Genomic DNA, 16,263 nt, shown 5'->3' on the forward strand with positions numbered 1-16,263 from the left:
TCATGTCTTAACAGACCTACACAATGCCTATAATGATCAACCTCACAGAAAATGTTACCTAAAAAGGTCTGCAGCCATAAATGTGTGGCAAGCTGGTGTGGAGTGCTCCTTCAGCAGTACTCATACGCCAGCTGCCAAATCTTTCCTCCTCTTTCCAAAAGGGCAAACTGGGAGTTGCCATTCTAGAGGACCAGTCCTGATGCTTATGGCCCATTTCACCCTTGAGATTGGTTTGACCACCACACCCTGAGAATTATTTAAAACCTAGCCAATCCCTCATTAATATGCCAGTTACACCAACGACACATTTCACAGTCCAAAGTTCAGACCGGGACAAAATTTGAAATCTGTTCTGGGGAATCGAATGCGTCCACTAACCAATTAAAAAGAAAAAAAAATATAATCATCACTTCAGCTATTAGACATTCCTTTAACATAATTATTGCCTGTGCATTTCCAATCTGCATCAATGGAAAATACTTTTAACTCCCACACACATTTATTGGGGAGTGTGACGCACATGTAAGTAAGACACCGTTTCTTCTTCAATTACATCCCAGACTTTTAAGGCAGAATACATTCTGAAGCACAGAGCAGTGTGCTGTGTTCTGCAGGACTTGATAACGGGAGGCTGCTTCAGGATACTCCAGGACTGATTCATTGCCTGTGGTGTCGTCTAATACCCCAATCCCCTGCTGGGTCCATAAATGGCATGAAAACTGTCTGAACACCAGAAAGAAGATTTGAGTTGTTCCAAATGGGAGACTGCCCATACCACTTAATGTTAAGGTTTAAAAATGGTACAAGCACTTAGAATATTTGCAAATTGGCTATTGGGCTCAAGCCAAAGGAATGTTTTCTGAGTGATATTTTTGAAAAAAATAACACCTTGTAATCAAATTGGACACACTGGGATATATGCATAAAATTGCCTGGCATCTAGCAGTCTAAATATTTATTTGCTGTCTTATTAATGGGTGATTAATGAAAATGTAAAAATATATCTCTGATCTCCCTGGGAGAGTAGGAAAAAGACAGAGAGACAGAGAAGGATAGAGAGGAACAGCATTAGTGGGTGAGTGGGAGAGTGAAAGTATGGCAGAGAAAGCGAGAGAGAGAGAGAGAGAGAGAGAGAGAGAGAGAGAGAGAGAGAGAATGAGAGAGTGTGTGTTGTTAAAATGCCACAATGCCAGGTTGAGTCCACACTGCTGCCTTCAGCTACAGTTGTGTTGGTACGTTACCATGCCAACTTGCAAAACAAAGATGCTGTCCAAATAAGCCAATTCTGGTTGCAGACTGGTTACAACTGACATCTGGTGAACTGCTCAAGGGGGAACCAGCCAGGCACCGCCTGGGATTCGAACCTGCAACATCCAAAAACACCCCCACCCCCACGATTCACACAGCAGACCAACAGCACAGAGGGATGGAAATTCCACATGTGCTCGTTTGGTTTTCAGCAGAGAACTGCCCTTCAGTCACAGGGTCACACAGACGCAGGTGTCTTGCACATCACTGTGATTAATCTCAATCCACTTGCATTGGCAGGTCATGCCCATTCAGGTCGGTTTTAAAGTGCCTGGTGGCAACTCCTTCATTCAGAAAGCTCTACCTGTGGGTCACCTGCCCACCTCGTCTGGTCTGTGTGAGCCAAACAGGCTAACTGTCTCTGAAACTCAACAGTGGTTAGCCTATGAGTCACGATGGGCTGCCACACAGCTTCCTTTTTGTAATCTTCCAGATGCACTGCCCCTGAGCTTCCAGTGACTGTGAGCAAACATTGGAGATTTTTGTTTATCGGCTTAGAACATATTATTGTCTTACTTTGCATGTTCTAAACTCCACACTGGTAAATGTCTTTTGGTATTTTCTTTTTCACCATTTGCTATTACTGATCTTGACATGGCTCAGAACTGAAGCCTGCAACTAAGCAGTAGGACTCAGAGATCAAATATCTCATCGGCTGAACCACTCAGGATGCTTTTAATGGTATAACAACTAATTGTTTCTTCATGAAGGATGAAAATGGATGACTTTTTTTGGCAGTCTGTCTGATTGAATACACCACATTTCTGATAGCTTCTCTAAATTGTCCCCCTGGACATTAACCATCACCTTGGTAACTGCTGAACTTTTGTAAAAACGAACTGATGTCTGATGTCATTCAACGTTTGTGGTGGGTTCATCCAGTTTATTTTTGGTGATAAAGCAAATCATTAGAGACATTATCAAAAATGACCATACAGAAAGGACAATTTGTCTGGGAGCAAACTTGATCATGCCACACCAGGCATTCAAACAATGTTTATCTCAATGCTCTCCAGTAACAAATTCCACTATTTAGTTCACTGTGATTAATGTAAATATTGGTCTCCATCAATCACTGTATGCATTCAAAAGTTAATACAAAAACATGTCACTCCAGACAGTGATGCAGTAAATATTGATACTAAAAATTACAAAGAAAACTGTAGGGTAAATAGTACCATATTGATGTATGACACAATTTCATATTCAGCTGGAGCAGCACATTTTGACAGGAGTGAATTTAGATGCTGGAACTTTTCTAAAACATTGGACTGACTGGCAACCAGGTGCAACTTTTTTCTGAGGTCAGGTGCCCACAACGTTCCTTTCTCTTTTCATCTGAGTGCATTTTTGTGTATTCTTGTTAATTTGGAAAAGCGTAAAAAAATCTTTCCTTTGCTCTATCTTTAAATTCTACCCTAAATGCCTGGGGAAAAGAACTTCTGCTAACAATATATAAAACACAACTTACATGTGATATGATTTGTTGTAGTACAGTTCAGTTGTATCTCAGCTGATAAAGTTGTACAACAGCTTTCCACAATCAATGTCTTTCACTATAAATCACAGAGTTTTGTCAAAAATACTGTTAACAAAGTTTCAGAGTGTGGTTTATTGACCAGGAAAAGTCTAGTACCCTGAGTTTTCTTAAGCTTTTTTTCTGGGGGTTATTTACATATCTACTACATGTAGACCAGGGGTCTCCAACACATCGCTCGTGAGCTACCAGTAACTCGCTGCCTATTTTTGAGTAGCTTGCCAAAAGGTTCAAAGATTATGTACAAAAAAATCCGACAACAAATGCACCCTGGAAACCTCTTCCCATTTCAATCCAATCAAATACCCAGATGTCCCACCCTCCTCCAACACAAAATGATATCAGCTGTCAATCAAATAAGTTAGGCTACTGTCAAGTTTGCCAACATGTCAGTTATGCTGTAGGCTAGCTACTGAGGTAGCTACTGAGCTAAAGTAAGGAGTTCGGTGGTGTTAGCAAGCCAGTTTAGCTTATAAAATAGCCATATTTATGATGAACAAAGAAAGTGGCCAGGCCAAAAAAAAACATGCTATCTGCATGAGGAACGGGAATGCAAGTTTTTTTTTTCCCACAAATGTGAAGGACAAGTGTGTGTGCCTCATCTGCGGTACCAGCGTTTCAGTCGGTAAAAGATGCAACGTTCAGCGCCACTTCAGGGACATTCTAAAGCTCTTAACGTGAAAAGGCTTAACATGGCTTAATGTTCCAAAACAGCCATCAATGATCACCAAATTTCTCTTGGATATGTCTTATAATTCCCTCCAAGCACAGGCAGACACAAGTGGCTTTCTTGCTACTGGTTTATTTGAAGCCTTCTCCAAATCCACCGTGAAAACTAAACACAGTATTGACGAAAATAAATAACCATATTAGCTCAACACAAAACAACATGCACAGCATGTGGAATAACATTTTATCAAAATAAAATACAAACAAACAACGTACCTCGCTGGCTGCATGCTAGAAAGGGAATAAACTTAAGTCTTCTTTAAATCTATTTACATATTTGAGAAATCTGTTGAAAACAGCATAACCTTCTCCGTGAATCTGCAATAGCCCTTCTTGCTGATTGCCGACGATTCTCTTCTAAAATCTTACTCGCGAAAGCAGCCCAACAGACCTTGCGCGCAACTGAGCTTTCAAAATAAAAGTATCACTTGTATTAAACAAAATAAATGACGAATGCAATTTAGATAAATTCTTAATTGGTAAACAAATTAGGTAAATCTTGGAAACAAATAATGATAACAGTTACATGTCTTGTCATAAACACTTTCACCTGTCAAAAAATCAAAACCGAAATCCTATGAGTATCTTACATTAAGCGTTTCCTCTCCATTGACGCCTATTATAAGGAAAAGGCTTAAAGTGGCTTAATGTTCCAAAATAGCGTCCAATGATCACCAAATTTGTCTGACATCTCACGTCATAAACACGTAGTAATGTTTTCTATGTTTTCTATGACTTTATGTGAATTTAAGATGTTTTGATACATTATGTGAATATGACAGAGTGCTGTCACTACGGTTAAGTATGCGCTCTGATTGCTATACTGACGAGCCTGGCTCTTTGGCGTCGCGATCAAAGCTGCAGTTTGGTATCCTGTAGACCCGGGTTCGAGGCCGAGTGGGGTGAATGCTCTCGCCCTTTGCTACAGTGAGCTTGACACATCGAAATTTAAAACATATGGATACAGAACATACATTTGACATGCTGTTGACGTGAATTTAAGTTGCTTTTGATCCAAAATGTGAGCTCTGGATATTGACATTTGATACATGTATATACAAAAAGTAGCTTAATTCAGCTGGTTAATGTGTTTTGATACATTATGTGAATAAGTGTGAGTAATATAAGACATGAGTAGCTCTCCGCCACTTTCATTTTTTCAAAGTAGCTCTCAGATGAAAAAAGGCTGGAGACCCCTGATGTAGACCATCAGTAAGTTCAATTAAATTATTGAGCCTCTCACAGTTATCTTGGAAAAAGGCTGAAAAGTAAAACATGGAATTTTTAAACATCATCCCTGTTGTTGTCCAGCAGCAAATGTGTTTGAATGTATGTAAGAACCAGGAACGTTATAATGTCATAAAGTTTGTCACAATTTAGAGCTCAACTGGTGCATTTCTAAGATTAGTTTTATTCCCTTCTGAGCCATGGGGTGGTCTTCATGTGAACTGCGTAGGGTGCATCTTGGGTAATTCAATCAAGTGCCAATCAGTTTGGCTCTTAAACATTAAAACTCTGCTTCCTTCATTCATGCAAATTTACAGGGAGAGAAACTCAAAGCAAACTGTAACTTTTAAATGCAAGTCCATAAGAAAACACAGCATAAAAGTCTGAGGCATGCAAATAAAAAAGAAAGCAAGAAATATGCAGTTGCTCCAAAGGCATCCGACAAAAAAATAATCAAATCTATCCATACAGTGGAACCTCATGGATTTGATTCCAGAATATTCAGCTTGTCACAGACAAAGCCCGTTGCTAAGATACTCCCCAACAGAGAGGCAGTGTGAATACACTGTGGAGATGATGGTCGTGGGTTACAGAGGCCAGCTCTGGCTATGTGGCCATTCAGCTCAAATTCATGGATGCTTGAATGGCATTGTGCCCACCTCCACAGCCTTCTCTACAGCCGCTAGCTGCTCTTTCTCAGACAAAAAAATAGCTGTGATGGCTAGAAACACTCCCGATAGCTTATCATTCCTAAATTCATAATGGTATCTGTGAACATCCATCACAGGGGCTCTGTTTGGAGCCACTGTCATTTCCTATTCATGTTCTTCCAGGGACAGCAGCTTGGGCGAGACAGAGGATATTATCCCGCCAGACTGTGGCTGTGCCCTCTGTACAAACACGCCAAGTTCAAGGTGAGGGGCAAAGGGCAGCCATTAATCAAGGAGCACTAGGAGCCCATACCTTCCAACTATTTAGATACATTGTGTACCCGTTCTTTGTAAGTCACTCAGGATAAGACCATCTGCTTAATGACACACTCTAAATGTAATGCATGGGAGTGGAAACAGTGGTGGCAAATGCCTAAAGAAGGATTACTGTAGCAGTCTGGATGGGGCTGCAGTGGCAAGATCCACCGCTCAGCCAGGCTGCCAACTGCTTTTTCCCCTCTAAAAACTGCTCTGTGCTAGCAGTATAAAGTATATGTATATCAGTATAAACTATAAGTTGAAATCACATGAACAGTACCCATTGGACTGCAAGCACTGGAAGGGCTTTGAGCACAGATCTATTTGTGAAGTATTTTTTTTATTATAAAAAAGTTTGACGAGCTAGAAATGACTCCCCCCCCATTCATATTGAAAGAGGAACCACAGACAAAGCTGAAACTGGACATGTGGCAGAGCCATGGTGAATGTTTTCTGTTATTAGCACACACAATGACAGTTTGTTTCCTCTAAGATTAATTTGCGGTTGAGGCTCTGACTTTTCGGTTCCACCACCCCTTGCCATATCATCAAGCACAAATGCATTTGGCATGACGTGCTGCGCAACAGCAGCGAACTCCAAATTCACTGCAGCTGGAGCAAGCAATGCTAGCCATCTCCTTCCCCTCTCAGTCACTGCACCAACAACAAACTGTGCTTTCTCTCTATATATACCTACAGCTAGTGGTGCTGATTCATAAACAGTGTTCAAATTCCCAAATGCTGCATAGATATTATAGATGTGGTATCTGTATCTGTAGTCCATAATCTATATCTATCTATAACATATAATCTATGTCTAAATCTATATATTTGCAAACAAGCAGGGGACTTATTCCCTGTTGATGAAATGGGTGAAAGCATTTTCCACACCTTTCTTCCTGGGTGACTGTAATTCTCCCACCCAAAACTAAGCACATGCTGACTCACAGCTGCAATAACACTGGGGGGGAGTAATGGGTTAGTTCTGCCTGGAATGTCAGGGCCTGGGATGACCAGGGGAAGAGAGAGGAACAAAGATGGGGCTAATGGGATTAAACTTGGAACCCAGTGCTGCAACTTCAGGATGAGCTGTGATCCCCCCCACCTCCAACCAAACCAGCTGCCTGGGAAGGGCCTCCACTGGGCAGAGCAAATAATTTCACAGCTTCAGAAAGGCTTAATGAGACTGTAACTCTGAGGGATTAGGCCCTGCCTGGTCAGGAGCTACAGGAACACTGCTGAACCTACCTGTCTCTCTGTTCCAGGAAAGGTTTGAAAGATGCAGGAAACCATCACCAGTTGTGTCCACCCTAAACATCTCCCCACCCCCCACACCTAGTCCACCTTCACTCCTCCACCATCTCACATGAAATTCGACCCAAGGACTGCTACAATGCTCAGGACCTGTGAGAATACCTTGATTCATCCATACATTAAGGCTCTCCCAAACATGGTGGCAGTTAGAAAATAGAAAACAAACAATTTGAATTGATCTGAACCGGCAGAGAGGCGGACAACTCAAGGGCAGATCAACCAAGGCAGCTTCAGTGGCACGCAACATCATGCCTGTTTGAGGCATCGATCATAAATTACTGCAAGCACGACAGGAAGTCTACTAGGGCCAGAGAGAGAGACAGAGACAGACAGAGCTACGACAAATATCCTCTCTCTTGCTGGTCAGGAATGCTCTGCCCAGCTTGATATCTTCACATTAGCTGCAAGACCAAAAAAAACAAAGTGTAGGAGTCTAACCCAATACCCTTTCACACGTGACTTATTTTATGCTATGTAGCACGCGTTATGTTATATGGTTCCTTATGTTTTCACTAATGTTATTAAGCTTCTCACAGTTTTCACTGCCACATTTGCTATACTTTGCAACTTTAAATCACTGTTTCATCACAGCTAACATTAGCTAGAATTTTTCCAATCTAGTGTTCTAATCACACTGGTTTGACCGTACGTGTGAAACAGCTGATCACAGTGGTGTGACCATATGTGCGAAAGGGTTGAAAGTTACTTTCAGAAGTGACTGATTAGCATTACCATGGAAATGTGGCCCGCCCTCACACTGGGTTCACATCAAATCCACCAGTTCACAAGGGTGTTCACATGGCCAGAGGTGACAGGGGCTGCTTTGAGGGAACCAATGGTTTACTTTGACATATGTCAATGAAACTAAACCCAGAACAGCCTTGACATCTGGAGCAAGGCGACTGGGACTCCCAGATCTCTCCTAGTGAGCTGAACACAGCACAGCTGTGCAACACAAGCTCCACACCTCTGCTCTTTTAGCATTCAAATTAAGACTGAATTATGATGCAAAACAAGTGACTTTTCAAATGATTTTTCACCTGCAGATGGGGAATTCCCTCATCCTTTGTTTATCATTTAAAAAACACAATGGAGAACAGTACATAGAGCACTTCTCTTTTTGTTTTGGGGATAGCAGGATCGAGGGCGATGTCATCAACCATGTAATTCTAAAAATGATCAGGAAAAATAACTGAAATAGTTTCTGGGGCAGCAGTCAAGAGACTGTTGAAACAGAGTGCAGCTTTTAATGATCTACGCCAGACAATCTTCTGACAGCTAGAGAGCTCGGCACAGAGCTCTGTGACCCACACTCCTGTGAAGAGAAATCTTTTTTCTCCTCCCATCTTCAAAGACCAAACATAAAGGGCAGCGTTTAAACAGCTGTGGCCTAGACAGACTGTCATCCAGAGATGACAAGGCCAATGCAACCTTAATGGGAAAGAGCAAGCTATGCAATCGAGAGAAAGACACTTTGAGCAGAGACTAAACTGGGATGAATTGAGGGAGTATTCAAATTAAGCCGACATGAGACATTATTGTTTGTAACTTTGTCTTCATGAACTCAAGCTGGTGGTTTTGCAACCTTCATATCATCATGAGTTTGGCAATTCGTAACAAATATTATTTAGGGACAAAAAATATAACGCTTACTTCAATTTTCACTTAAATTCAATCCATCTGACAGCCGGGAATCACCTGTATATGCAGAGCTCAAACTTAACTCAGTATAATTTAAAGTGCTGCTAAAGATAAGTGTGCAACAGCTATGAGATCAAAATGCTGCATTCATAAAAAAAAAAGATGAAGACCACAAACCAGTGCACTACCCAAACTTTGTGAGTACAACTGTCCTGTATTGCTCAACCACTTACACTGTTGGCTTTTAATGGCAAACACAATTCAATGTGCTTTGGAACAAGACTCCCCAGGATTAGCAATCCACTTGAAAACTAAGGTCAGGAGGAATACAGACAGAGAACAAGTGCAAGTAGAGACAACCAAAGCAACTTTCTTTTGCAGATACAAACTATCATCCAGAACAGGCATTGAAATAAAAAGGAATTACGTGTTAAAAATAAGGGTGATTGCTGAAGTCAGGGGCTTAAAGTAAAGGCCTACTAAAGTATGTGGTGACTGTTTTAGAAGTGCTGGCATCATTCCCTCCTCCATCGTTCACAGCTGACATGGGAACACATTCTGCACGCAGCGTCCATACGAGTGGAGCTAAATCCTGGACTGCCTGCTCTCACACTGTGGTAACTTCTAAAGATGGATATTTCTTTCCCTGCATGCTTCCCATCAGATTGGTGTTCTACATGTATCTAGTCAGACTTTATTTTATTCGGTCAGACTTTCTGGACTTTGTTCAATGCATTTCCAGTTGAACATTTTGTTATGAATGCAACAGTATGCATTCGTACTAACTGTACTTACTACCAGATTATCATTATAACTGGAGTATCACCATAACTCAAGAAGTTGGATTCCGTGGCTGAGCTTCTTCTTCACTGGTTTATTTTGGAACAACGGCAAACATGACAGTGGAGGGGATTAGCGCCCTCTAGATCCTCCTACATAATAGCAATAAAAACAGTAATACATCACACAATTTAGTGTGCATCCAGCTGGACATTTGTTCTATATCAGTAAAGGTGAACATTTTGTACAGTGTGTATCCCACTGGGCATTTCTTCAGCGCACCAGGCTGGATGTTTGTTCTGTTCATTTCCAGCTGGACTACATTTGTCTTTAGCTACATCCATATCCAAAAAGCACTTCCTGTGATCATGATTCCATGCTGTGACTGGACTGGTCAGACTTAGAGGTTTGCATTTCAGCAGGACTGGGCAGCTCTATGTTCTCTGCCATGCAGTAGCATTGAAGTGGCTTATTAACTCTGATTCTCAGCTGTTTCTTCTCTGATGATCTATGCTTCTTCTGCATAAGATGTCTGTGCACATGAATAAATATATGCAATAAATAAAATAAATACTAAATATATGCAAAACCCTCCCTTTTAAAACTTGTTTTCGTCTCTTATCTGGTATCTGGTGGTATCTGGTGTAATACCACAGCCTTCTTCTACCACTCCGCAGCCCACAGAATGGCCTCTGTGCCAGACATTCACAGACAACCTGCTCTAAAGCTGTCACAACTCCTCTCCTATCAGAGCCTAAATTGAACTGTGATGACTACAGCACCCAAATTGCTGGGTCCACAGTCTTCACACGACTGAGTCTGACAGCCACCCATTCTCCTCCATTCACACTCAGCGAGGCCACTGTGGCTGCCATTTCAGCAGGACTGTTTAACATTATTGAGTGTGGTTGCAATTGTGTCACTCAACAGATCATCTTCCTACACACATTGAATAATAAACCCCTGCACTGGCAGAGCTTGATCTGGCCCCAGGGTAAAATAAAGGAATGATGATTATGGAATAATTGTACCTTTCACAATCCGGTCACATCTCACTCTGTAATGAAAACTATATAGATTGGCTTGTTGCGGTTCAGTATTTAATGATCAAAATAAAACTACTATTTCTATTATTAAGAATATTAATGCTATCAATATTGTACTTAACAGTATTAATGCATTCAATATTATTATTATGATTATAATTATTATTGTCATTTAGCAGACGCTCGTATCCAGAGCAACTTGCATAGGCATTTTAACCTTTTATAGAGTTGGCTATTTACTGAGGCTATTTACTGTGGGTTAAGTACCAGTGTTGTGCACGAACGCGTTAAAAGAGTGTGTTCATTGAACGTACATTGAATATTGAACAGTGAACTTGAACGTATCCATTTGCAACAAAAGAACGTGAACTTGAACTCGTTCAGGTTTGTGCGAGATTCGGAATCCTTGGGTGTGTTAAAGTTACTGCTTGATGAATAAACACGGACTGCGTTATTCCATACTTGAGACGTTTTCCATACTTGAGACTTTAGTGCAACTCATCAGACAGACAGCTCAACAACTCGCAACCAGCTGCCAATATCCCGCGTGACAATCATTGTGCATGTAGATGTACACATAAAATAGTCCCTGGAGCAGCTCATTTAAACAATGGAAGAAATGAACTGGGACTGTGAACTTGTTCAAAATTAAAAATTGTGAACTATGAATGTGAACTTGTTCATTTTAATCTGTGTGAACTGAACTTTGAGCTAGCTCTTGTGAAGTGTGAACTTGCACAATACCGTTAAGTACCTTGCCCAAGGGTACAAAAGCAGTGTTCCAGCGGGAAATTGAAACCTTTTGGTTTTGAATCTTGCTCCTTACCACTATGCTGCACTGCTTCTCTTATTACTAATGTTGTTATTACCAGTATTATTTCACATAAATTGCAGTTTTCAGTTCATACACATATGTCACTTGTCATGTCACTTCTAGCTGTAGTGGTAGCACCGGAAGTTTGACTTCAAGCACTGAGTGCAGGTGTTGGCTCCCAGAAGTAGAACCTTTCACAGACTCAGGCTCCTCCCATTGCTTGGGTACACAGGTTGGGCAGCTGCAGCCTCGAAGCCAAACCCTTTAAACACTGTATTTCAGCCCTGCAGTTCCACCCCGTATTGTTAATTGTTATATGTGTGAAGCAGCGGCCCTCATTTCTCCTCTTGGGTTTTGATGGGAAAGTCGACAGCTGCCGGGTTCAGACCAGAGGAATGATGGGAACACAATTGAGTGGGCAGTGAGGCATGCAGTTGTGCCAAGGCATGTTGGATTGATTGCAGAGAGTTTATTGAAGAGGGCGATTTGGACCTCATCTACTGCTGTTGGGAGAGAGGGACAATGAACCCTGCCATTGGAGTGCAGGATATCCTGAGTTTGATCAAGTAGAACAAGCATGCTCCACAGCTCTATTGACTCTTGCTGTGGCCCCAGCAGATGTAGTAGTGTTCATCGTGGAAGGCAAACAAGGAGTTAAATTTAACATACTTGAGAATGCCCTCCCAACTCACACTCCTCCATTCACTTTGACCACCCCCAGTTCTATAAGTATGATCCACTGCCCTTCCCAGCCCTGAAACAAAATGCCTCTAAAAAGTGTTGAGGATACATCTGGTAGCCTCGTCTTGTCGAGCACCATCTCTGTGGTACTGCGCGGGTCATGCAGAGACAACGAGGCAGCTACCTAAAAGTGCCATCTGCACAGCCACTTTGTAGCATTGATCCAAACAGCTGCTGACCGTTTGCATTACATGAGACGCCAGTGCTGGGTATGCTTATCAGATCAAAACAACATGAGAAAAAGGCTGTGTTTTGGGGGGGGAGAGAACAGACTAATGGAAGTCACAGAAGCATTACATCTGCTCTGACCCCTGATGGTATACTTGGAAAACAAATGCATTACTGACAGAAACTGAGCAGTCCCTAAATCAGCTCATGTACTGTTCTACCTAATGTTTGGAGCCAGTGCCTTTTCCAGTTAGTGAACCACCTTTCATGTTGCCAAGGCCCTGCAATCACACCAGCACTGTTATTATGTCTTTGTCATATCCAGTGCATTTTGTGGTTGGACCACTGCTGGACCGTTCCACAACCTTTTATCATACTGCTTATCACTGTGCAGAGTGCAGGCATGTACAGTCATTACTGGGGCGTCCCCCCCCTTCCCTCCCTGGGCCCATTGCATACACCCTGGATAATCACCTCATTAGATGGAACTCACAGTTTAGAAATAATTATGTCTGCTCAAATGGACTTCCTCTCCCCAGCTCTCTCAAAAGAAATTCCTTATTGTCTAATGTTTGGGTAGTATTGTATCTAGATTCTTTCAATTTCTGGCCCTATTCCACCCTATGCTCTGGTCACCTGAAAGCTTGAATCTAATTTTTAGAGAGAAGAGAAGACCCAAATCGTGCATTAAAGACTGAGAGGGAATTCCATTCAACCCAGCCAAGTGCTGGCAACCTCGATTAATTTAAGTTCCTTCTGAAACAAAGGAACAGCCACATTCTGGCAATAATGTCATCATGCTAATCTAATGAGGAGGATAAGCAATAAGACTCTAAATTGATGGGAGAGTTTGGTCAGAAAACTCCCCTGTAATTGCTGTTAAATTGGCAATTTGGCTGTTCTTCTTAAATCTGTTCACTGCTCAAAGTCAAGATAATGAAACTGCTATGACCTCGACCTGTGCTTTGGCAGAGTGGGGGCGGAGTTTGGTGTGTGGGTGGGTCTGCACTCATTGCTCCCTTGACTGTTTTTTTTTTTAATTGGTTTCCATGACAAGGCAAGTTCCCACACTGTGTTCTCAGTGACTCCCCCTGCCCAGTCTTTCCCTGAAGGGCTAGTCATGCAGACATCCAGACCTCACACTGAGAGCACCATTTCCCCCCTTATGCTCCCCTGCCCTTCAGCAGGGTGCCTTCATTAGACTTTCTCCTGCAGAGCAAGAACAACACACTGAGGTCACACTGAGGGACGCACTGTTGTGTTTGCTCGCAGTGGGACACTGCTTAGGCACAGTGGTGACTAAACAGACCTACACCAATCTCTGCTTACATTACATTACATTACATGCATTTAGCAGATCCTCTTATCCAGAGTGACTTCCAGCATAATAGAACATAAGTGTTTCCATTCAATTTAAACAGGAAACAGTGTCAGATCAGTCTAACAACACTCCCACACCAGTGAGTGTGAGCATAACACTATTCAAGTATACCACGATACAACAGGCTTTAGAACACAAAATCAAAATACATCAGAATACTACAGATAAAATAAACATCAAGTACTAGAGGTAGCAAGTGTTAGGGGGCGGGGGCATAAGTGGAACTGAGATGCATCAGATGAGTCTGAAGAGGTGGGTCTTCAGTCTGTGTCAGAAGATGGCCAGTGATTCCGCTGTCCTAACCTCTGTGGGTTAGGACAGCGTTCCCACAGGTGGAACGAACTGTGGGAGTTCGTTCCACCACTGACAAAACAATTTGTCTATACTTCTTGGGGTGATCGAATTCCAAACCCTGGGAAAGACTCAGTGTTTCCATGTAACATCAGTTACAATTTTTTTTTTTACATATAGCTGGATATTTACATAGGAAATTATGGGTTAAGTACCTTGCCCGAGGGTAAAGCAATAGTGACTGAGCGGGAAATCGAACCGGCTACCTTTTGGTTATGAGTCCTGCTCCTTACCAATGTGCTACACTGCTACTCTGCTGGGGCAATAATTATAATAAATGTGTTATTCACATAAAGAGCTAGCAGCTGCAATGCCTTCAAGTTTGACACATCCTGTTTAACCATTTAGAAAAATTATAACTTAATCTGTTCCAAAATTACAGATGTAATTAAACAATTTACAACATAGCTGCAATTAACGACATCATTAAACTGCAGACAACTGGGGCAGCAGTGTAGCATAGTGGATAAGGAGCAGGACTCGCACCAAAAAAAGTTGCCAGTTCAATTCCCCACTGGTGCACTGCTACTATACTGCTGCTAAATATCCAGCTTTATAAATGGATAACATTGTAAAAAACTGTAACCAATGATAAGTCGCTTTGGATAAGAGCATCTGCTAAATGTCAGTAATGTAATGCAATGTAATGTAACTGATAATGTTCTTTCCTAAAAATGCTTTAATATAATAATACCAGCAGATATTTTGTGTAAATCTGACAAGTACTACAATTTAATGTTATCCTTTATTAAGAATAGAATGTAATGGAAAAAAGGAATGGTTGGTAAAAATTGATCATTGGAAGAAATTGTACTGACGGCACCATTTTCGAGTTTTGACATGTTGACAGTATTACCCTAATGCGTCATTGAATAACCTCCCATTGCCTGAAAGCGACAGGCTCTTTCAACAGCAAGCAAGACAGCAAGATGACCACCAAATGTCAAAAAGTGTCAAAGAGGGCATGTGACATTGAGCAATATGGAAAAAAAGAACATCAGAAAAAACTTCCTCACACTTTTTAAAAATTTGCACCAGCAGGAACTGCAATCTGGAGACTGGATGGGAAAGGACAACATTTACCTGCAGAGAGCTCAACACCTGTAAATACAAACTCACCTGTGGAGCAGGCTGGCTTTGGAGAGGGCTTCTCCTTGTGATGCAGTGATCAGGCGGTCATTGGCACACAGCTGAGAGAGGTGTGGGTGTGAGTGGGGTGTACATGGGTACCCTGTGGAGAAAGAGAAGAGGTCATGCACTCTGGAAGTGGTGTGACCTGTTGTGCGGTGGGCCTCTGACCACCCTGTTAATGCTGTGCTGGTACAGGCACTGGGCTCCCTGTATAGTTGGACTGGCACAGGTCCCTCTCTAAGCAGGCTGGCACAGAGGTTCTTCATGGGGGTGATGGCGCTCCCTAGAGACAGCACAGCTCAAACATAAAATAAACACATGAATAACCTGTGCAGCCTGTGGGCTTCACGCTGAGCATGTGGAATTAGAGACATTACTGTAAATACTTCAACGCTAACATTTAAAGGAAATTAGGAGGTTCCTGTTTCTCAAGCAGGCAAGAAAGGAGGGGCAGGGTACCAAGAGTGCATGAGAAAGGTGAAAGCCAAACAGAGCCCTTCTTCTCCTTAGCATGAGAATTATGAGCTGACACTAAATTATGATTGGCTTTGGCCTTGCAAGTGTGGCAAAGTGCTAATCACTGGGTGAAAAGCTTGGTGTTCACTGGCTCAGCATGGGCTTCAGATACTTTCTGTATATTAGTGTTAATCCCTCCTTTCAAAGTGGCAATGTCTTAAAAGACTGCATATGTTCTCAACGGAAAAATGGTATTGCTGTGATAGGTCACTCCCATCACAGGAAAATTGCTTTCTATGAGCATTAAGCATGTCTCTCCCTTTTCCACTTTAAAGCATTGTTAAGTCACGTTTTTCATCAGAGCAAGCTGGAAACCTGTGACTCATCACCATCAGGGTTAACCACTGCTGTGACCTCAATTTGTCTATTTCTGCAGGCACTATATCCTGATTTCACCCTCTCCACAGGGTCTGCAGCGGAGGCCATGCTATATAAGGCCTTGTGCTGGGTTCCACTGCTGGCGTTCTGTAGGAACCCAGGCTGTGTTTACACAGAGCCATTTCATTTTTTTCCTTTTTTGAGAGGGCTAGCTCCTAAAACATCGCCTGCACCTCTTTACCCTGGCTCCAACACTAATATTTACTAGGGCTCTGTGGCCCTTGGCAGGATGA

The 16,263-nt window shown here is 42.1% G+C and overlaps 1 protein-coding gene across 1 annotated transcript in view; it reads right to left on the bottom strand.

Annotated features, from left to right (window-relative positions):
* Nucleotides 1-16,263, bottom strand: part of peak1 (pseudopodium-enriched atypical kinase 1) — a 136,540-nt gene that overhangs the window by 92,046 nt on the left and 28,231 nt on the right. The window contains exon 2 of the mRNA XM_036535302.1: nt 15,125-15,236. The gene's annotated coding sequence lies outside the window, so the exon portion shown is untranslated. The remainder of the gene's footprint in view (nt 1-15,124; nt 15,237-16,263) is intronic.

This window comes from Megalops cyprinoides, chromosome 8 (genome assembly GCF_013368585.1).
Source record: "Megalops cyprinoides isolate fMegCyp1 chromosome 8, fMegCyp1.pri, whole genome shotgun sequence".
Lineage (NCBI taxonomy): Eukaryota > Metazoa > Chordata > Actinopteri > Elopiformes > Megalopidae > Megalops > Megalops cyprinoides.